Here is a 14,585-nt window from a genome sequence, read left to right as displayed (position 1 = left end):
TATGACATTTAATAGTGCAGAATTTAAGTGTGTGCGTCAACACTGGGGAAATAATACACGGTGAAGGTTGTATTTCATCTTCACAGGGAGCTAACACTGTCTTGTTATTGTTTCAATAGATTTTAGTTCCCGATTCAAAACAGCATTGCTGCTTCCCATTTCTCTTTCAGCAGTTCGAGGGTAGGAGTTAGTACAGTTAGCTTATTCAGTCATCTAGAGTCCTCATTGTTAGGGAGTGCTCAAAAGCAGAGAGTCAAATGGCTTAATATTTTTGGTATCCCTCAATTTTGGATCTTTTTGCACCTAGAAACATTAACTTTCCCTGGCATCCTGTTACCCTATTACCTGTGAGCTGCCAAAATAGTAAGCAATGTATGATTACCTTAGCGTCTGTAAAATTGTAATTTGAATCAGACTCGCCTGAACTACTACTCTAACTTTCTTTTGGTTAGAGATTTATTTCTTCTTTTTTAAAAAATGACTTAAAATGTATCTTATACTTCCCAGACTTTATTTTGCATCTGTATTACAGTGTCAAATGTTTTATGTTTTTGAGACTAAAAAGAAACTTGTAACTTTTTAATATGCCACATACTACTGACTTCTACTTTTAAATAGGATTGGATGACATCTCCCAATTGCTTGTGCCTACCATATATTTAAAATGGCTTTACTGAGAACCACCCCCCTGCCCCAGGGAGTATCCACATGTAATGATCTTCCTGCTAGATTTGATGTTATGCTGGTATATGCTGGTATATGTAATGTGTATATTTTTTCTTTTCATGTTAGATGGATAATGTGCTTACTGTGTAACAAGGTTTTGCATGTCTCGCATGACTGTGAGAAACCAATCATCACGCTTATGAACTACAAAAGGATCTATACTGGTATATTTTCTTGGATTTAATAAAGCTTTAACAACATTCTGTCATTGTTCTGTCTTCTGTAAGAGGCATCCCCTGGCCATTTTGCTGCAAGCCTAGCTTTTTTTTTTTTTTTTTTTTTTTCCAGGATTGCCACACTCCAATTCCAGCTGTACCCCAACTCAGCTGTGTAATTGGGCACATGATAAATCTCTTTGGGCTTCTGATTTTTCATGTGTAAAATGAAGGTGCTAGGATCCTTCACAGTGCTCCAAAGAGGGGGCAGTATACTCTGGGTGTGCAGAGGGACAGATGTGGAATATTTGACTTGACCACTGAATGTTAATCAGTTATTTCCTTATCTTTAGAGAGACCTGGCCTTTAAATGGATGCCCCCACCCCAAGTGTGTTCCATGGACCACCAGCTCTGGGAAACAGAGATATCCTTGAATGAAATGTTCCATAGTCAAATTAGCTTGGGAACTACAATGTTCTGTTCCTTTCTTGGAGGGATGTAAGGCACATTTGCATTTTAGAGGCTCTGTGAAATCTTGTAGTTAGAGGGAAAGCAGGGGGATCTTGCTTAGCTTCTAGGATGAAACATTTCCATTTGACCCTGCCACCCTTTTGAGTGGAACACCTATTGCCCACAACCGATGCTCTGAAGAACACTGCTTTAAATTATTTCATGTAGGTAATTCTTGATTTAAATAACATCCAGGGAAAGGAATGTGGTAGATGTTGTTTCAAATAAACCATCAATATTATCTAGGTTGTTGTTAAAGGATGTTCTAGCTGTGAGGATGGTTTCTGCTAGACTATTTGCTCAGCTTTAATGTGGAGAATAAAGTGTAATATAAAGTAAGAGAAGCTGCATATACAGGAAAAATGGGGCATAGTTCTTACTGGCATGACTGACGTCATAGAACATGAGTTGTATTACAGAACCAAAGAGGTTGATGTCTTGGAGTTACAGAAAAAAGGATGTAGCATAATTACTTGTTCTATTTTGAAGGTTAAATATCTCAGGGATGTTTGTCTATTAATGACATGGAAAGAGTATCTGTCGCTCCCTTCCTCTCTTTTGCCTGTATATTTAAATAACCCAAATATGACAATTCTAACTTTCCTTTTCTGAGTTTGCAACACGTTCTTTCAGATAATGCCACACAATGTTAATTCAAGCGAAATAAATTCACAAGTCAGTTATCAAAGTAATGGACATTGGTGGGTTTGCTCCCTTATGTACAATATTTGCTTCTGATTTATTTTCGAAGTGATTTCTGTCAGCCGTGAATTAAGGAATAGTGAAAACACAGTTGTTGCTTGTTTTTATAACCTAGATAATTTCACCTGAAAAGAGTCGGTATGTTGGGCATGGCCTATTTACCTTTCAGATTAAATACAGGATGTGCTAAGCAAAAAGAAAATAAAGTCCAGCCATATTCTTGCCTTTTTTCCATTACGTTCTATTGGCTCTAGGTAGTTAGAACTCCTTTTACTATTCATTTCTTGGAGCCAAATGGATTTTCCAATGTTTAAAAAGTGAGAGGAAATATAAAACATTTTAGACCAAGCCCTTCTTTCCCTTGGGGCCTGTCGGGTGACCTTTAAGAAAAGCCCAGAGTTGGTTTGGGAGACTGTCTTGGTCCATTTTGTGTTACTATAACAGAATATAGAGGCTAGGTAATTTATAAAGAAAAGAGGTTGATTTAGCTCACAGTTTTGCAGGTGGGAAGTTAGAGAAGTGTGGTGCTGGCATCTACTGGCTTCTGGTGAGGGTCTCATGCTAGGTCAAAACACAGTAGAGAAGGTCAAAGGGAAAGTGGTCATGTGCAAAGAGACAAAACCCAAGGGCTATCCTGGCTTTATAACAACTCACTCTGGCAGGAACTACTAAGAATTCATTCCCTCAAGAACTAATTCATTCCCACCAGAGCAAGAACTCAGTCACTACCCAGAGAGTGGCACCAAGCCATTCCCCCACTAGGACCCACCTCCCAACACTACCACATTGGAGATCAAATTTCAATTGAATTTTGGTGGGGACAAACAAACCATATCCAAACCATAGTAGAAACATTTACAGTTTGGGAGGATTTGCAATGTGTGTGTGCACACACAGTTTGGTAACTTTCAAGTGAAGCATGAATCCCTGGTGGATCCTTCCTGGGTTCTAACTGTTATCCACACTAGGAGAAAGGAATGCCACTTGCCTATTTCCACCTCTGTTTCTCCCTTGCAGTATACCATAGTGTGTTAGAATGCAGACATGGAGATGAGAAGACCCAGGCTGAAGTTCAGGCTTTGTCATTTGATGGTGTATGATTTGGGGCAAGTTGTTTGCCTTCTCTAGACCTTAGTTTCTTTGCATGTAAGATGGAGGGAGGGAGGCGTTGAGAATACCTACCTTTATTTCCTAAGATCCATCAGTGTGCTGAGCTGTTATGTTCTTCAAAAAGCTTTCAGAGAAGGGAAAGCCTATAATGATTTAACTGGCTTCCTCACTAGCCTTTAATAAAAAAGTGGTTATATAGGTAATTACAACCTCACTAGTATTCTGAGATACCCAGAGATTAGCAGTTAAGATAGAGAGAAATGTCTCTTTTGGATTTGTTGAAAGTGTGGCTTTGAAATATTTAAACTAAATATCTAGAATTAGGATTTACAGGGGAAAAAAGCGCCAATACCGCTTTGACAGTAAATAGATGAGCACATTTCTGGTGGGTATAAAAGATTCAGATGAAAGGATGTTTCAGAGTACCATATATTTAAGAACTTGCTTACTTCCAATAACATAATAATATAATTACTTGTTGGCTTGATATGTTAGTCTAGTATCATTTTAAGTACCTTGTATTGAGAACTCTCTGGAACCACCAGAAATAATGAGGGATCTTACTCAAGGCCAATGACACAGAACGATTTTCCGTCCTCTCTTCTGGTCATGAGACCTGCCAACCTTTCCCAAAGCTTTTAAATTCTCCAGCTCCAGATTCCCATGTCTTCTACTACTATTAAATGGGCTGAAGTAAATTCTGCCAGTTCAAAGCGCTGTATTATTCTGTTAGTTTCTGGTACCCAAATATGCTTGCTTGCAAGGTTAGTTTTTTTCTTTCTTTTTTTAATTATTATTATTTTTGAGATGGAGTCTTGCTCTGTTGCCCAGGCTGGAGTGCAGTGGTGGGATCTTGGCTCACTGTGACTTCCGCCTCCCAGGTTCAAGTGGTTCTCCTGCCTCAGCCTCTGGAATAGCTGGGACTACAGGCACGTGCCACTATGCCTGGCTAATTTTTTTTTTTTTTTGTATTTTTAGTAGAGCCGGGGTTTCACCATGTAGGTCAGGCTGGTCTTGAACTCCTGACCTCTTGATCCGCCTGCCTCGGCCTCCCAAAGTGCTGGGATTATAGGCATGAGCCACCATGCCCAGCACAAGGTTAGTTTTATGCTTTCCCTTAACTTTGCTTGGGGTGGTCAGCAGTGAATTTATCTTTGTTTGTGAAATAACTTCAATATACTCACTGCTTATATCTATTAAGAGATTTAATGACAATACTATGGTGACTTTTGTATTTATCGGTCAAGTCACAGGTATACAATGCCAATTTTATTGGCACTATATTTTTCCACTGACAACGGAGCCACTGCAGGGTCAGATGGCATCTGTGGAAAACCAGCAAACAGTAACAGCATGAGAAATGGATTAGAGATGACTCAAGGAGGAGCTGGCTTCCTGGACCTATGATCTCATCCATGCCTAATGCTTACCACTTACTTATTCAAGGGAAGTAGTAAAATGTGGCAAGAGAGGAAAGAACAGCAGAAGAAAACCATACTGTTAAGGCCCTAATGTCTTTGTCATAGCATCATAGTCCTAGAATTGGAAGTGACCTTAGATCTTCTAGTTCCCCCACCCTCCTAATGAAAGAAGTTCTTTACTGGGATGCCAGTATGGTTTGGCATTTAAGAGAATGGGTCTCAAGTTTGGTAGCTTAGGCTTTATGTATTCAACAAATATTTGCTGTGTCTTACATAGTTCTGAGGGTTTGAATATAGTGGTGAACAATCAGATTAAGCCCTGGTTTTCAAATAACTCAACTTTTAGTATGTGACATAGATGCTAACAAGTAAATACAGAAATCAGGTGATGGTATGTGCTATGGAAAAGTAGGGTGAGGGGGTTGGGAGTGCTGTGGGGAAGGGGGGCTTCTACTTTGTTAGATGATCAGGGAAGTCTCAGTGATAAGGTATTATTTGAGCAAAGACTTGAAGGAAATGGGGAACAAGCCATAAAAATATCTGGGAGAAGAGGGTTGTCGCCAGAGGGAAGCAGTATGGAGGTCTTACGTTGGGAGTGTGCTTGGTGTATCAAAGAGGCTGGTGTGGCTGGAGAAGTGTGTGTGTGTGTGTAGGGGGAGTAGTAGGAGATGAAGGCTAAGTCCTGTAATCTGCTCTCTGCAAGCTGGAGACCCAGGAGAACCAGTGGTGTATTTCCAGTCCAAGTTTGAAGGCTTGAGAACTAGGAGAGCAAATGGTATAAGTCCCAGTCCGAGGGCAGAAGAAAATTGATGTCCCAGCTCAGGCATTCAGGCAGGGAGATGAATTCTTTCCTCTTTTTGTTCTTTTTAGGCTCTTAATGGATTGGGTGATGCCTGCTCACAATGGGGAGGGTAAACTGCTTTACTCAGTTCACCGATGCAAGTGCTGATTGTATTAGTCTGTTTTCACACTGCTATAAAGAATACCTGAGATATATAAAGGAAGGAGGTTTAATTGACTCACAGTTCATGGGGAGGCCTCAGGAAACTGAACAATCTTGGCAGAAGGGGAAGCAGCCACATCTTACATGGTAGCAGGCGAGAAAGAGAGCACCACACTTATCGAACAACCAGATCTCGTGAGAATTCACTATCATGGGAACAGCATGGGGAATACTGCCCCTGTAATCCAGTCACCTCCCACCAGGTCCCTCCCTCAACACCTGGGGATTATAATTCAAGATGAGATTTGGGTGGGGACACAGAGCCAAGCTGTCTCACTGATCTTATCCAGAAACACTCACACACACATGCCCAGAAATGAGGCATATAGGAGGCATCCTGTGGCCAGTTTAACACACAAAATTAACCTTTATGCATAGAGAATACACTACAGGAGCCAGGGTGAAAGCAAGAAGACTACTTAGAAGGCAAATATAATAATCCAGGCCAGAGATGATAGTGGCCTGGACCAGCAGGTGGTAGCTGGTAGTGTCTTTGCGCAGTCTATTGGGTCATTTTCTTTAATATAATATAGGGATAAGAAATCATCTCATAAGATTATATAGAAGATTGCAGTAGATAATCTAGATAAATTACTTAGTACAGTGCCAGAATACAACTAGCATGTATAGCTCTACTCTTTTTAGTGTGGTCATCTAGCTTTTGACTGATAATTTCCAGGATTGGGACATACCATAGTACTGACTATTCGATTATTGGAAATTTCTAAATTGAAACCATCTTTTGCTCTACATTCATTTGAAACTGGTTTCTATGTGAATTCTAACTATTAATGTTACTTCTGCTCTCTAAAATAAAATTGGTTAGAATCTAATTTTACTATTCCTGGTTGAAATCTAATTTTACTCACTAGCTTCATATTATTTGAATGAAGGTTATCTTTTTTTTAGAGGGTGAATGTCAAATGACTCATGAAAAATTCTCCTATAGTGCTCAGTCCAATGTAGGAAATAGTGAGCTATCTCTAGTAGTGAGATAATTAGGCCTGCCTCTAGTTCCAATTCTGTCAATAACTTTATGACTCGAATCAAATTATTTCTCTAGAATTTCCTCATTTGTAAAAATGATGGCTTGGTTTGCTATTTTTCTTTTTCTTTCTTTCTTTTTTCTTTTTTTTTTTTTCAGAGTCTCATTTTGTTGCCCAGGCTGGAGTGCAGTGGTGCAATCTCAGCTCACTGTGACCTCTGCCTCTTGGGTTCAAGTGATTCTCCTGCCTCAGCCTCCTGAGTAGCTGGGATTATAGGTGCCTGCCACCATGCCTGGCTGATTTTTGTACTTTCAGTAGAGATGGGGTTTCACCATGTTGGCCAGCCTGGTCTCAAACTCATGACCTCAAGTGATCCTCCTGCCTTGGCCTCCCAAAGTGCTGGGATTACAGGTGTGAGCCACTGCACCCAGCCTGGGATTTTTCTAAAACCATAATTTCTTTTTTCTTCATCATTTTCTCTTCTTTGAGCTGAGAATCCTCAATTACTTTAACCAGCCAAATTATTTTCCTATGGGAGGTTTCAGTTTGCTAAGGAAGATATATCATTCATCTTACTAGTTACTATTTTAATATGCATTTATCTTCTACAGTTAGGTCCTGTAACCAAATTAGCATGATCTTACTCCATTTTGGATGGAAACATGACTGTCGTGGAAACTGTGGTATTCACTTGGATCCCTATTCAGGGCAATGTTTCTGTCCTCCCATTTCCCAGGGACTGGCTTATGGAACAATGACTGATTGCTACAGGGATATAAAGGTCTTTCCCTTTCAGCTTAATGAGGTGCAGCTGCGAATGGCCCTTCCTACCTTCAGAGTACCCTGTTGGATTGTAGGACCAGATGAGGCCCTGGCTGCAGCTGCATGGCGGGTCAGGATCTCCCTCTGCCCACTTGTATTCTCCTTACTTCCTTATAGGCATGACTTTGGTGAGAGTATACCCTGTAAATCTTCTAAATGGAATTCTCCATCCCTGCATCAATTTCTAGGAAACACAGTTGAAGACAAGTCTGTGAATTATTATTTTTCTTCTGGTAATGCCTCTACCTGTCCAGAAAAGTGTTTCCTTTTTTTCTCTGCAAAATGAGCATTTCATGACTTTTACAGGGTCTGCCTTTCAACCCATTGCCTCTAAGTTAACTAATAAAGTATGATATATTCCTTAAGTGTGTTACATTCCTGCTTTATTAGGATATTTACACAATTCTATATAGAAACTGGGAAGTTTGGCCAGGTGTGGTGGCTCATGCACTTTGGGAAGCCGAGGCGGGCGGATCACTTGAGGCCAGGAATTCGAGACCAGCCTGGCCAACATGGTGAGACCCTGTCTCTACTAAAAATACAAAAATTTGCCAGGCACGGTGGCTCCCAGCTAATTTGGGAGGCTGAGGCACGAGAAGTGCTCGAACCTGGGAGGTGGAGGTTGCAGTGAGCTGAGATCTTGCCACAGCACTCCAGCGTGGGCACCTGAGTGAGACTCTCAAAAAAAAAAGACCCTGTAAAACTCTTCTTTTTCTGGATAGATCTCTTTGAACATACTTTAATATATTTTACCTTCTTGCCATAGGTCTATTGAGAAATAGTAACTTATGCCCTCCTCCACCCTCTCGGGTTGACAGAATTCCTTTGGGACAAGCTTCACTTGCATAACTTTTTTTTTCTTTTTTGAGATGGAGTTTTGCTCTTGTCCCCCAGGCTGGAATGCAATGGCATGATCTTGACTCACTGCAACCTCCGCCTCCTGGGTTCATGCAGTTCTCCCACCCCAGCCTCCTGAGTAGCTGGGATTACAGGCAGGTGCCACCACGCTGGCTAATTTTTGTATTTTTAGTAGAGATGGGGTTTCACCATGTTGGCCAAGCTGGTCTTGATCTCCTGACCTCAAGTGACCTGCCCGCTGTGTCCTCCCAAACTGATAGGATTACAGGCGTGAGCCAGTGTGCCCCGGCCTACGTAACTTTTTTTACTTTGATCATAGGCTTAACAAGTACTTTAGGCTTGGTATCGGGGTAAGGAGTGATGTTATAATGTGGAACAGGATTTTATTTCTTTTTTACAAACGAAGTTATGAAAAGATAGTTCAGTGATCTGTGCTTGTATGTTGTGTAGACTTTTTCACCCCTTAAGCGTGCCTTTGCCGAAGTTTAATTCTTCAAACCACATATCAGAATATAATGGGCTAGCCAAACATGCAAATCATGACCAGAGAACAGGCAAAAGTTGGTTTCTGATGAGAGAACTTTTTCGCTGTCGCCACTAAGTCACCAAAGTTTATGTATTTATTCTTTTGAAGTTGCACTCTTATTCCAATATTCCACCTTTTTCCAGGCTCTGCTGATCCATTTGGTACTAGTGTGTGCCAGGCATGGTATTAATTGTGGAGCAAGTGGCAATCATCAGACATAACCAGCCCTGCTGTTATGTGGGCAGTAGACCTTCTGATAAGGGAAGTACAGTGTGTTATAATAAAGCATACAGGAGACTCCGAGAGGTCTTAGGTTTCCTAAGGGCTGAGACTGAAAGATAATAGGGATTGCTTGATGGCATTGTTGATGGGCTGTGGGTGAGAACAGTACTCCAGGGAAAAGAGGCCAACCACATGTGAGAACGCAGAATCAGGGAAGAGTGCCTGCTGAGGAACCCACCCGGAAGATGTTCCTGGGGCACGTTGTTGGAAGTGTGGGTGTGCTCAGGCAGGAGGCCGGAGAGGCAAGAAGAGACCAGATGGAGGGCCTGGTATGCTGTGTTCAAAAAACATTATGGAGCCACTGGAAGACTTTGTTTGGGAATGAGATAGGGAGAATAGCATCGGTACAGGGTAGAGAATGGACTGAAAGTGGACCAGCCAGAGCAGGAGGAGGGAAGCGTGGCAGGCTGAAACAGAGCTCAGAGAACAACGTCCTTATCACCTTAGGATACATGTATATGGCAGACTGCAGTTTTGATGTCTGGAGTACTTAAATTATTTTTATGCCCCAATTTCTCTTTTTTCCTATCCTTTTGGGATACTGTCAGATTTCTTTTTTTTTGAGACAGAGTCTCATTCTGTTGCCAGGCTGGAGTGCAGTGGCGTGATCTGGGTTCACTGCAACCTCTGCCTCCACTGCAACCTCTGCCTCCCAGGTTCAAGCAATTCTGCCTCAGCCTTCTGAGTAGCTGGGACTACAGGTGCCTGCCACCACACCTGGGGAATTTTTGTATTTTTTGGTAGAGATGGGGTTTCACCATGTTAGCCAGGATGGTCTTGATCTTCTGACCTTGTGATCTGCCTGCCTTGGCCTCCCAAAGTGCTGGGATTATGGACGTGAGCCACTGTGCCCAGTGAAAGTGCATTTTTAAAAGTCATGGCTAATACTCACAGAAGAAATAGGACCCCGAAAGTACAAAATAATCATGTTTCAGGGCTCTCTCGGTTTTTTAAATTGAAGATAATTTTTAATTATAAATGTAACGCATGCTAATTTAAAAATAAACCAAAAACCTCAAAAAGTGTGTGCATGATGACTCACCTATACTTTTTTTTTTTTTTTTTTGAGACGGAGTTTTGCTCTGTCGCCCAGGCTGGAGTACAGTGGTGTGATCTCGGCTCATTGCAACCGCTGCCTCCTGGGTTCAAGTGATTCTTCTGCCTCAGCCTCCCAAGTAGCTGGGATTACAAGCATGCGCCACCACGCCCAACTAAATTTTGTATTTTTAGTAGAGAGGGGTTTGGCCAGGCTGGTCTTAAACTCCTGACCTCTGGTGATCTGCCCACCTCAGCCTCCCAAAGTGCTGGGATTACAGACGTGAGCCACCGTGCCTGGTCCACCTGTACTTTCTTCCAGACTCTTTCCCTGTGTACTTATGCACATCACTTAATAGAGAAATGGGATCTTTACCTACGGATACTTTTCTTTAACTTGAGTTTTACAAACATAGTACATTGTGGACAAGTTTCTGTGCCAAAATATACAGACCAACCTTCCTTTTTAAGTATTGTATAGTGTTCTATGATATGGTTGTATGAAAATTTATTTAACCAGGCCCCTCCTAAATAATGGATTTTAAGGTTGTTTCCAGTTTTTGCTATTATGAATAAATTTTTTAACTTATATAAATGTGAAAATACCTGTCCTTAGGATAACTTTTTAGAAATAGAATTGCCTAACCAAAATAGATGTACATTTTAAATCAATATGTGTTACCAAATTACTATTCCAAACTGTTGTACCAGCTTAGCAACTCCACCCACAGAGTAGGAACAGAGGCCTCTCTTTTGACACTGGGTATTTTCAAACTTTTCACCTTCTCTAATCTGGTATGTGAAAAGAACATATCTCATTGTTTAATCCATACTTCCTCTTTTTAGGAGGAAGCAAATTGTTGTAAGAGAAGCTTGTCTCATGAATCTATCTTTAAAAAACATACAGTATGTTCAGTGCCAGTATAGTTGCAACTGATTTTATACATTGGTATTAATAGTAATCAAGTTAGAAAAAAATGGGCCATATCTAGAAAAGTATATTACACATAGAAGACATGAATGAATGAAAAAATATTGGTGTTCAGACTGTGGGAGATGCCTCATCACACACAAAAAATTCATGTCCAGTGACAAAATGTTACTAAGTAGGAAAAGGAGGTTTAAAAAATTTAGGCAAGTTGAAAAAGGGTGGTGAGTTAACTAGAAAATTCAGTTTTTTAAAAATCCCGTCTGTATATTTCAGTTCATTAAAGACTGGTTATATAAGACTTATCTATGTAGATTCCAGATATGCAGTGTACCCCTTGGAATCAGGTGAGACACAGTGCCTCATTTCCAAGGAAATACATGGCTCTGTGTTAACTGAAAGCCTCGATGGTTTTGAATCGTTTCCCACCCACAGTAAGGAGGTCTTTTTGGTTTGGCTCTTCTGGAAAATGTGTGTGAGGTATGTACTACATGAATGTAGGGTGTTTTTTCAATCTGCTTAAACCTCAGTTTATTCATCTGTTTAAAAAAAATTAAGGAAGGAAAAGCAAGGGCATTTGAGTGCCTTTCATATAATATGTAATATGCAAGGGTACTATTTTTTCCCCATTTACTCTTCCATTTTACAGATAAAGAAACCAATTCAGAGTTAAATAACTTGCCCAGGATCTATAATGTTAATTCTTGCATCATAGCTTCATTTGGAGGAAATAAAAACAACCTCTGTGAAAATATATAATGTATGGCCTAGCACATAGTATGTGGTCCCTAAATTTGTTTTTGTTAGCATGAAAGTGGATGAAAGCTCATATAAGGCTTTTGTGATCTTAACCTGAAATGTCTAAAGCTTGACAATGTCCTATATAATGCAAAATTGACAGCTGGCTACTGATTTTATATACATAAAAGTTTAGTCAGTACAAAACAAATGTAAAGAACTACTGGTTTAAAAAATCCAAGGAGTTTTTCAGAGAACAGAAAGTACGTAATCAGAATATAGTGGTGGCCATGGCCTCGGATTAGAAATTGAGCATGAACGTGAGTGTTCTATGAACTTTCCACTGTGTAATTTCGGGTAAGTTATTTGAGGAAACCAAGGCCGAGACATTCAGAGGTCTGATTTACACAACTGGAAGTTCCCAGTGCATTTAGCATATTTTCAGATGTTAAAACTGAAGTCAAGGTTCAAGGCCAGGCCTTCTGCCTCAATGACTGATGTTCTCCCACCCTCCAGGCGCATTGTGTCTGTGGAAGTTACTAGTGTTTTTAAGAGGACCTCAGTCTGACGGTTGTTTCCAAGTGATTCCTCTGTGTTGAGGGTGTTTAATGCATGGGTTACTGCAGAGCACAGAGACCTTTTCTGCAAATGGAAAAAAAAAATTATAGCTTAACATCTGCTTTCTCTAGGTAGTGTGTTAATTAAAGATTGTTTTAATATGGAATGATGTCTAGCCTTTGAAAAACTTCATCTTATGGTTTATGGTATTGATAACCTTCAGAAAAGGAAGACTGGTTCAAATTATAGCATTTAATATGAAAAGCCCACTCAATATGAAGCCCCTTGACTTCTAAAAACTTGCTTTTTAGAAAATGTTTAAAAAAAATTCCAGGTTTTGCAGGATAAATCCTCGGGGAAATATTATGAGCTAAGGAATAGTCGCAGTCTTGATGCAATGTAAATTATAATTAGAAAGATTGTAACTTTGCTATGGACTCATTGCATATAATTATTTCAAAATAATTTTGAATAAAATGAGATTTCGAATAACCAACCTATTCGAAATCTTTTCTACTTTTTCAGAGTTCAGTTCTCTTAAATCTAAGAGATTCTCTTTTGTAATGTAGCTAAAGAGGAAGTTTAAGGGTTAGGTCTATTCTTAACTGATGTCCCTTGTTCCTATCATTCCATGTATAGAAACAATATCTTCTTGAGGAAACTGTAAAGCGTCACTCTTTCCCAACTTTTGGGTCATTAATATGAGCTATTTTGCATGCTAGCTTTGTAGGTTATATCCTGTAGAAAAAAGTGCTGGTGATGAGTTAGCTTTATTCTGTCACTTATACAATGTTAATATTCTTTTAAAATTTCAAACATTCAGGTAGTTATTAATATTGCTACCACTAGTTTTATTTAAAAATGTTATAATTTATATAGATACATAGTAGATATATATTTATGATTAGCTTTAATTAAGACATTATTTCATTATGATTTATTCAAACTCTGGTTTAAATACTGAGACAGATTCTATTTAAAATACAGGATTTCTGCTTTTAAGCAGTATGAAAATCTGAGGTTTGATGAATGGTATAAATTTTATCTTTTGCTTTTAGTTTTAAAAAATTGTACAACATCCTGTTTCTATTCTTGAGGGTGAAAAAGAACAAAAACTTCTAAAAATATGAAAAAAATATACAACAGTTTGTTATAAAACAAGATAAAAGATTTTTACCACAAATACCTATAGAGTTATCCCTTGGTAGCTTCAGGATATTGATTCCAAGCCCCTTCCTACTGCCCACCCCAAAGATACCCAAATTCATGAATGCTCAAGTCTCTCATAAAGAAAGGTGTAGTATTTGCATGTAACCTGTGTACATCCTCCCATATACTTTAAATCATCTCTAGGTAACTTACAATATCTAATACAATGTAAATCCATACAAATGGTTTTTCTACTGTATTTTTGTGTATTTCTTAATATGTTTTTAAAAATATATTTTCTATCCGTGGTTGGTTGAATCCATGGATGTGAAATCTGAGGATAGGGGGGCTGACCGTATACCAACTATCTCTTAGGTTCTGCCTAAGTTCTTTTGTGTTGATATAACAAAATATGTGAGACTGAGTAATTTATAAACAACAGAAATCCACTTCTCATAGTTCTGAAGGCTAGAAAGTCCAAGATCAAGGTGCTGGCAGTATTGGTGTCTGGTGAGGGATGCTCTCTGCTTCCAAGATGGCGCCTCGCTGTTGCTTCCTCTGGAGGGGAGAAATTCTGTGTCCTCACACGACAGAAGAGATGGAAGGGCAAGAGAGCACTCCCTTTAACCTTGAGCCCTTTTATAAGGGTGCTAATTCCATTCATGAGAGTGGAGTCTTTGTGACTTAATCACCTCCCATGGGGGTTCAGTTTTAACGTAAATTTTGAAGGGGACACCATCATTGAAATCATAGCGGATTCTAACATTAACTTTTTGCTTGCTTTATCACACATCTCTCCGTCTATCTAGCCTGCTGTCCTTTGCATGGTGTAGTTTAATATTCATTCGGCATTCTCTAGTGGAATGTGAGTACTCCATGTGTTTGCTTAGATTGGGTTGAATGGTTATATTTTATTCAGGTGACTAGCATAGCCATACCTCATGGTTGAAGGGGTTTCTTGAACCTTTACTAACTTGAGGTTTTTTTTTTTTTTTTTTTTTTCTGTGTTGCTGAGACCTTAAGTGCACCTTTTAGAGATTCAGAAGTGCTAACAGTTCAAGCAGAGACTCTAACA

At 39.6% G+C, this 14,585-nt stretch overlaps 1 protein-coding gene and 1 pseudogene across 2 annotated transcripts in view; one reads left to right on the top strand and one right to left on the bottom strand.

Moving 5' to 3' along the window:
* RNF144B (ring finger protein 144B) overlaps nucleotides 1-14,585 on the top strand; it is a 79,758-nt gene that overhangs the window by 14,131 nt on the left and 51,042 nt on the right. The window lies entirely within an intron of this gene.
* On the bottom strand, nucleotides 787-882 carry LOC115897215 (annotated as a pseudogene).

Source organism: Rhinopithecus roxellana, chromosome 4 (assembly GCF_007565055.1).
Source record: "Rhinopithecus roxellana isolate Shanxi Qingling chromosome 4, ASM756505v1, whole genome shotgun sequence".
Taxonomy (NCBI): Eukaryota; Metazoa; Chordata; class Mammalia; order Primates; family Cercopithecidae; genus Rhinopithecus; species Rhinopithecus roxellana.
Note: the sequence above shows the minus strand (reverse complement) of the source record. Positions and strands in the feature narration are given on the sequence as shown.